At 44.7% G+C, this 8,994-nt stretch overlaps 1 pseudogene across 1 annotated transcript; it reads left to right on the top strand.

Moving 5' to 3' along the window:
- Positions 1-2,384: 2,384 nt before the first annotated feature.
- On the top strand, positions 2,385-8,571 carry LOC308225001 (26S proteasome non-ATPase regulatory subunit 6-like; annotated as a pseudogene). The gene is made up of 8 exons (XR_013958968.1): positions 2,385-2,597; positions 3,346-3,552; positions 4,055-4,197; positions 5,228-5,447; positions 5,533-5,640; positions 6,723-6,891; positions 8,050-8,121; positions 8,241-8,571. The product of XR_013958968.1 is annotated as a 26S proteasome non-ATPase regulatory subunit 6-like (transcript).
- Positions 8,572-8,994: the final 423 nt, after the last annotated feature.

Here is an 8,994-nt window from a genome sequence, read left to right as displayed (position 1 = left end):
CTGAATCTTTCTTGTTTAGCAGTGACTATCACATCTGTGCAGGCAGCTCCCTTGCTCCCAGTTATTGTTTATATATACATAAATATGAAAACGTGGGCCAATATTTAGAGACAGTCAGGGATGGATGGGGCTTATTAATTAGTGTTTCATTACAAGACAAACCCCAACCTTTTAGCATGAACTGAACCCAGGAAAATGAAAACTCAGCTCCCTTTTCTCCCACAGAGCAACTTAGTTTGGGACCAATTAAAAAGGGGCAAATCCAGAAATGGGGGAATAAAACACTTTTTCTGCCAAAGTACATAATGAAACTGTGGCTTTTACTGCCACAATGAATTGCAATGAACACAGCGATGCTGACAAGATGTGGGTATTTCTGTGTACAGTGAGAATGGCCAGAGCTGTAACAGTCGTGAATGTAGAAGAATAAGCAGCACACCCCAGCTCTGGAGCACACTGCACAAGAAATAGAGCTGGGGACAAGATTCAAGAGAAAAAGATGCAAGAGGCCTGAAAGTGTCTGTCATAAACCCCCTAATCAATAGGTCTCTGAGCAAATGTAAAGGCCAACAGGCAAGTAACATAAATGCTGCTGCAGAAAATGTCTGTGCAGTTTTCTGGAAAACATCAAAGCAATTCCTTATCATGCAATCAATGCAAAAGTGATTGCAGCTCAAAAAATAAGAAGTGAAGACCAAAAAACCACTGTTTTTAAAGAAATAAAGGAGCTGCTCAACTTAAAGCACTGATTCTCCTGTATTTTATTCTAAAACATTAGAAGTACAAGCCAATGACTTAAGTGTATGAAGACAGGCTGAGGAAGTTGGGGCTGTTCAGCCTGGAGAAGAGAAGGCTGCGTGGAGACCTCATAGCAGCCTTCCAGTGTCTGAAGAGGGCCTACAAGGATGCTGGGGAGAGACTGTTCGCTAGGGACTGTAGTGATAGGACAAGGGGTAATGGATTTAAACTTAAACAGGGGCAGTTCAGGTTAGATATAAGGAAGAAATTCTTTACTGTAAGGGTGATGAGGCACCGGAATGGGTTGCCCAGGGAGGTTGTGAATGCTCCATCCCTGGCGGTGGTCAAGGCCAGGTTGGACAGAGCCTTGGGTGACATGGTTTAGTGTGAGGGGTCCCTGCCCATGGCAGGGGTTGGAACTGGATGATTTTAAGGTCCTTTCCAGCTCAAACCATTCTATGATTCTATGAAGAAAAAATCAGAATCAACTTATCTGATATTGGCACTTATAAAAAACGCAGCAGACAACAGTTCCTTCCAGCAAGCTTCCAAATTATTCACACCCGACACAAAGAAGCCAATCTTAGGAATACATTGCACCAAAACAGTCAAGGGAATGGTTTATCCTATGACCCAGACCAAAAAACACAACCCCAAAATAGAGGTACAAACAAAAAGCTTTGCGCTTAAAACCCAGCAAAAGCCATTATTTAAAACCAAAAAGTGTCTGGAGGAGCCCAGTTGGACAAGGAAACGTGGTCCAACCAGGCTGGCTGGGATGCTGCGTCCCACAGGATAGCCCTGGGCACCCAAAATTCCCCTCTCCCCCAACACTGCCCAGGAAAACTCCTCACATGGCAATTCATGCAGACGCATCCATGCTGCATCCAGGTATTCCACCTATAGCATCTGGCACAACCGGTGTGCAGGCAGCCCTAGGGGCAGGGGAGTGGGGCTGATGGGGTGGGGGGACACATGGGGCCAGCAGACCTCACTGCCACCCACCCGCCTTGGCTGGGCACTGGCCAGGGACACGCTCCATTGCCCGGTACCAGCAGTGAGCGCTGTGTGAGGTCTGGAAATACAAACATAAAGGTATTTAATGAGAAGATGGGAAAACGGTAAGAAAAGCTGGGTGAAAAGTACACGGGAACGCGGGCCAGAAGTCGGGTGTGCCGGGGTGTGTGTGTCCCAACTGGACGAAATATAACCAAAACGCAGGGGTTTTAAAGCCCCTTATGTTTGCTGTCTGCATTTTGAGCCACAGGCACGCTTTGGGGTGACGCACCCCACCTCTTGCTTACAACTTCGAGCACTTGGACCCGCTTTTTTGTTGTTTTCCCCAGCAAAAGCCGAGGTCCCTCGTTAGGCTTCACCTCCCGACCCTGCGCGCAGAGCATCCACCCGCAAACGGGACCCAGCGCCTCCAGCACCGGGCGCTCGCAACCGCTTCAACCGGTCACACTCAGTTTCCGCAGCCGTTCCCCGTTCGCGCTTCCTGCGCGTCCTCACAGCGCGCACACTGCGCTACCTGCGCGGCCCCGCGGCCACCGCACCGCCCATGCGCGCCTCGCCTCTCGGCCTCCGCGACACCAGGGGGCGCTGCGAGGCGGAAGCGCGCCGCCAATTTCCGTCCGTCGCGGCTGAGTCACTGGGCCCAGCCGCCGCTGCTGCTCGCCCGGAGTCCGCCTGGGCCCCAACTACCCCGGTTCCGTCCCGTCCCGTAGCCATGCCGCTGGAGAACCCGGAGGAAGAAGGGCTGCCCAAGAACCCCGACCTCCGCATCGCGCATCTCCGCTTCCTCCTCAGCCTCCGGCCCCGCGCGCCCGACGAGCTGGTGAGGGCCGTGCGGCTCCACAGTGAGTGCGGGCCGGAGTGAGGGGAGCCCGGGGAGCCCCATTAACCTCCTGTCTGCCCCGTCCATCCCCCGTGTGTTTGTCTGTGGGGCAGGAGCCGGTCTGAGTGCGCGGGGTAGGCGGGGGGGGTGCGCTGTCCCCGTCTGTGACCACTGTTGTATCGTGCTGGGGAGGGCAAAAGGCACGGGTTGAGTACTGTGCGGCACTGATCTCAGAGCAGAGTGCTTAAAAGGGGCCTATGAGAAAGATGGGGAAAGACCAAGCAGGGCCTGTTGTGATAGGACACGGGGCGATGGGTTTAAACTAAAAGAGGGGAGACTAAGACTGGATGTGAGGAAGGAATTCTTTACAATGAGGGTGGTAAAACGCTGGCACAGGTTGCCCAGGGACGTGGTGGATGCACCATGCCTGATTCAGGGCCAGGCTGGATGTGGTTCTGTGCAGCCTGATCTAGTTGAAGGTGTCCCTGCGCATTGCAGGGGGTTGGACTGGATGAGCTTTGAAGGGCCCTTCTGACCCAAACTATTCTGTGAGGTTACGAAGTGCAAATGGGAGCAGTGATAGAAAAGGATCAGAATAAAAGTGTGACAGTGCAGAAACACTGGCTGTTCCACATCTGGATTTAATAGGAACCTGATCATAAAGGAGTTAGCTGGCATTGAGGATCAGTCCTAATGTCCTCCAATGCTCTGCTCTAGAAACACACTTGTTGCAGCATTCAGCAGTAGAAGCCTTCCTGCTTTTCTTTCAGACATGGCTCCGTATTATGAAGCACTCTGCAAGTCTCTGGAGTGGCAGATGGACACGGAGCTGCTGAACAAAATGAAAGAAAGCCAATGAGGAAGAGTTGAAACATCTGGACAACAAATTAGAAGATGCAGAAAAGATCTTGGGGGAGAGCGAGATCCGAGATGCAATGATGGGCAAAGCCGAGTACCTGTGCAGGACTGGGGACAAGGTTGATGCATGCAGAGCCTTTATGGACTCATATGAAAACCCCTGCATTGTAATTCTTTTAGCTAGGCACGTTGAGCACTGAGTGACTTACAGTGCCCTCTAGGGCACAACTCAAACATGGTGGGAACAGTGGGAATAGGGAGGGTGTTACTGAAATTCAGGGAAAAAAAACTAAGTAGCCCCTGTAAGAAAACCATTTGCCATTTGCAGATGTTGTTTTTTACCTTGTGGCCTTATAGACTTTTCTAAGGTGTTTACACAGTAAAACTTGAGATCAAGGTACAGAGCAGGTTTTCATAGAGATTTAAAAGTTATAGTAGAATCACCTCTTTTAACCTGACTTAAACGGATTCTTTAAGATTATTCAATGTTAGAGTTCTGTGGGTAACTAACAACATCAGGACTATCAGCAGAAGACAACACAGGAACTTAACAGCAGACATTTTGTGAATTTTCTAGGTGTTTTTAACATTCTTACAGTAGAAAATGCTGTCTTGTCAGAGAGAGCTCTCACTGCCTTCCGCAAGACCTATGACAAAACTGTGGCACTGGGACATCGTCTGAATATCGTTTTCTGCCTCCTAAGGATTGGCTTGTTTTACATGGATAACAACCTCATCACATGGAACACTGAGAAGGCAAAAAGGTATCACTTGAGTCGTTTGAGTGCACTAAAGCACTTTGAGATGAAGTGAAACAAAAGCAATGGAAGATAAACACCTTGCTGTCAAGAAATGACTAAGGCTGGTTGTGAGACAGTCACAGGGGGTGGGTGGGTGACACCTTGTAGCAGAACACTTCCTCTACCTGGTTTTTTTTTATGAGAGAGAAAAGAAAGGTTAATGTTTTGTGTCTAGCAACTGATTTGATTTGAATTTGTAGCTCACCCCCTGCTCCCACTTCTCTGTTCTTAGAAGACAATTTCGTGTGTGATTAGCTTGTACAATTGGCTGCTGAATGCAGCTGCTGCCAGTGCCCCCTAGCTGGCTCTGTGAAGTGCCAGCTTTACCTCTGGAAGCAGGAGGCCAGTGTCAACACGCTGCAGTTGTTCCTCCTGCATTTCCACTGCTAGCTTCTGTGTCCCTGTGTTTCCACGTTTGGAATTTCAGCAGTTCCTGTAGCACGCTGCTGTTGCCAGTCTCTGCTGGTGCCATGAGACACCAAGGCAAAGGGGACAGAAGGCCTTCGTAGTTACCATGTTTCTTGGGCCATGACTTTTTGTGTTGTCTTCTCACAGCAACAAGAATTTGTCTCTGCCTGTGCCCCAGCTCACAGCCGCATCAGGTTTGTGTTAGTATGGTTCTTAAAACCATATTAACTTTCAAATATTTTTTATGCTGCTAGTTGGACAGCTGTGATTTGAGCAGCAAAGGCAGGGGAAAGACATAGCCACAGCCAAGGCTGACAGCAGTATTTATCTGCACATCTCAAAAGACTGTTGGCACAACTTAGGGGGCTGTAAACTTTTCCTTTCAGTTGAAGCTTACACCGTGCAAAAGCATCTGTCCTGTCCCAAGGAGGCCACTTCCGTACCCCTCTCAATGCCTCCTGGACTGTGTCAGCAAGCTGTAACAGAAAACAAGTTATTCCTTCTCTAAGCACATGATAGTATTGGTTCACTGTACTTTACATAATGCATTTACATAAGTAAATACTGCTTTTTATTCTATTTTCAGTCTAATAGAAGAAGGACACTGGGGCAGGAGAAACCGTCTCAAAGTGTACCAGGGCCTTTACTGTGTAGCTGCTATTTGAGATTTCAAACAAGCAGCCAGGCTCTTCCTTGACGCAGTTTCAACGTTTACATCCTATGAACTGATGGATTACAAAACATTTGTGACATACACTGTGTATGTCATCATGATTGCATTAGACAGGCCCGACCTCAGGGAGAAGGTAAGGAAAGCGGGTGACAACACAGTTTATCTGTTTCTCTCTGGGCTGAAAGTGATGATATGTAAACATGTTTGTTTGCTTTCAGGTTATTAAAGGAGCAGAGATTCTGGAAGCATTACACAGTTTGCCAGCTGTACGACAGTATCTCTTTTCTCTCTACGAATGCCACGTTCAGCCTTTTTCCAGTCATTAGGTAAGGCTCTGGTTTGGCCTACAACACCAGTTCAGGTGCTTCAGTTCCTTGTTTCAGATTTAGACACAACTTTCAGTTGTGTATCTACGGTCTAGATCTAGAACTACTTTATGCAGGAAAGAAAAGAGATTATTTTACAGTGACCTAAAATCTGCTGCTGTTTGATTTCTCAAACAAGCAAAGACGACTTCCATGTACAGTGAGCCTTCTGAAAGGTCACATCTAATTACATGTAAAAGCATTTTGAAAATGGCTGTGCAACACTGTCTGACCTGAAGAGCAGGATCAGATGGAAAAGCTTTGAATGTTTTTATCTTTTATCTAGGACTTGTAGACTAAAGCCCCTGAAACCTCAACCTGTAAAAGAAATTACATAGAAGAAGGTTTTCATGGATCTTACCTTTGGCTTTTGGCTCTGGTTTGTATGTAAACGAGTGGCACTGAAGGAAAGCTTTTCAGAAAACCCTCATTCTTGCCAGTTCTCAGACTGTTTTCCTGTGTGAGATTTTGAATACGGGAGAATAAGATATTTAGGAAGAGCAAAAAAGAACCCTTCATTTTATGGAAGACTGATGAGATTGAGAGCCAAGGGCAACATTTTTCTACTGTTGGCCTTACCACTAGCTGTGAACTAAAACTGGTGGGAGTAAAAGTTACTTCAGTGCCTGGAAATCCTTGTAGTTAATTTAAGAGGTAGTACAAGAAAGTGAATCTCATTTCCTTACACAGCTTTGGGGAGCAATGTTTCTTCAAGTAGTTACATACCAAGTACTGCTTGTTTCCCAGCACATAACAGCAGAGCCCAGCACTTGCCTTTAGCGAGGTGGTCTCATCTGTGCTGACGGAGTGTTTCAGTAGCTTTGCCACAACATTGTCTGCATGTTATCACTGCTTCTGGTTCTAGGACTGATACAGATTATACAAGCTTACTTCTCTTTGGTGTAGAACACCTGAAGTACGCAAGAACACAATATAGTTACGTCCACTCTGGTTACTTATTAACTGGTGTTCTGTGGTTTATCTAAGTGACTGATAATTTCCATTTCTTACAGATTACTGACTCCTTTTCTTATTCTTTTCAGCTGTTGTAGAGCAAGAGATGAAAAAGGATTGGCTTTTTGCACCTCACTATCGATACTAAGTACGGGAAATGAGAATTCATGCCTATAGCCAGCTCCTAGAGTCCTACCAGGCACTGACATTAGGATACATGGCAGAAGCATTTGGAGTCAGTGTAGAATTCATAGATCAGTAAGTTATTTGGCTTTTTAAGTTCATAAAGATCTCATTTTACACCTTGGAATTATTTATAATGATCCGGTTATGAATAAAACCTTTGTTCTGCTTTGATTCTAACCATGCCAAGTTACTTTTCTGTGGAAGAGCTTGGCTAAAATTAAGCAAACCTTATGCTTCAGTAAAGAAAATAATTTTAGTGCAATCTGTGCCAAAACTTAACTCATAACTTTGGGGATCTACGCATTTCACATACCCTACATGTCTCCTTATCTGCTACTTGCTTTCAAGTACATAGACTGGATCTGATGTTTTTCATTTCAAACATACTCTGCAGTCTCAACTTGCAATTCTTTTCTAGTGTAAAACCAACAGATTTAGATCAGGATGAGAACTAAAGGGAAGTGCAAAATTGACTTTTACTCTGTATACAGGAAACTTTGATCCAGATGCCTTCACTAGAGTCATTCCTTCATAGAGAAGTTTCATAGAAGCATAGAAAAGTGTTAAAGAAATGTGAATATTGCTTGAAATACTCAGAAATTAATTAGTAGGTGTTTCAAGAGAAACCAAATACCTTCAATACAAAGGTAAATGTGTTAAAGTCATACTAGTCCTTATGCTTCCCAGTAAGTTATTACTAGCTGTAACTTGTCTTACTGTTGATCACAGGAATTTTTTCTTCTACCATCAGTAATGTGCTGTAGGCCACCAGCTGATTAAGCAAAACAGTAATTAAAACAAGCAGCATATTTGGAGCTACTAAAAAGTAGTAGTTCAGAGGTGTTCCTAAGGAGCTGATTGAATGGATTGAAGATACTTACCTCAGGATAGATTACAAGTAGGCACACTGCACCACTGCTACCTTTGCACTTGAAGAGTAGCTGATGATAAGCTAAGTGATAAATTTCACTCAGTCAACTATGACCCTTTGCCTTGAGAAGAAGGCACTAAGATGTTTTGTATTCACATCATTAGAATTCTTGTATGTAATGTCCAAGCTTTAGTAAGATGAGGAGGAAGAGGATACCTTATGAGGATATATAGGCTGTTGCTTCAGAAACACAGTGTGTTGACACTGCTGTTCTGTAAGAGCAGGTTCAGCGCTGCTGGGTCTGCAAGTCCTTGCTGAAACATCATTTAAACAACTTGCTTTTTCTTTTCTTTACCTAGGGAGCTTTCAAGATTCATTGCAGCAGGGCGATTACACTGCAAAACAGACAATGAGATTGTAGAAACTAACAGGTAGGCTGACAATTCCTGACAGCCCAGTTGAATTCTGGACATTTGATGACACTTAACTACAGAAATGTAAGTGGCTTTGTGTAAAATATATTCTCACTTCTCTTTTTTTTCTCCCTCAGAATTCCTAGGCCTGAGAGCAAGGATTGGCAGTACCAAGGAACTATCAAGAAAGGAGATTTGCTGCTAAACAGAGTTCAGAAACTTTCCAGAGTAATTAATATGTATTTTTTTTTAATGCAAGGGAATGCAAACTTCAGATGTTTAAAACGTTTTGGAAGTAACCCATAAATATATTGTATAACTTGCTATACTGTAGGTTAAAAAAACATGACTAGCAAGAGGGGTAGTGTTTTCAGTTTCCACTTCATTCTGTAAAACAATGTTCTGTTTTGGTGTATGGATCCCGGTTCAGTTATTAAATATATGATACAGTTGGTAATACTCCTGTAATACACTTTGTTTCTTGACCTCCCTGTGTATACAGTGGTCAAAGATCTGTGAGCAGAGAGAGCCAGTGGTGGTTCTGTGCTTGCTTTTTAAAGACTTCTGTGTTTTAATCCAAGGTGAAAAGGATCAGCTGTATAATAGTAAAGTAGCCAGAAAGTTTAGTTGAGATTGTGCACTCCTGGCAGGACAAACTCCTGTTAGGAAAGGATTGTAGAAGGAGTAAGGATACAAGTGGCTCTGGTGAAGCTGTAATATAACCACAAAACCTGTAAGGACTGTACCTTTGGGAACACCTTTACCTGAAGTAGCCTCTCCCTGAAGATTACACTTTTGCTAGCTGTTGAAAACAAAGTCAGCACATTAGCAAAGAGTTACACTTGTAATTCCTTCCTCTGTAAGATGTCAAATTGATGGTAGGAACAGTAG

This window comes from Psittacula echo (assembly GCF_963264785.1).
Source record: "Psittacula echo genome assembly, chromosome: 9".
Lineage (NCBI taxonomy): Eukaryota > Metazoa > Chordata > Aves > Psittaciformes > Psittacidae > Psittacula > Psittacula echo.
Note: the sequence above shows the minus strand (reverse complement) of the source record. Positions and strands in the feature narration are given on the sequence as shown.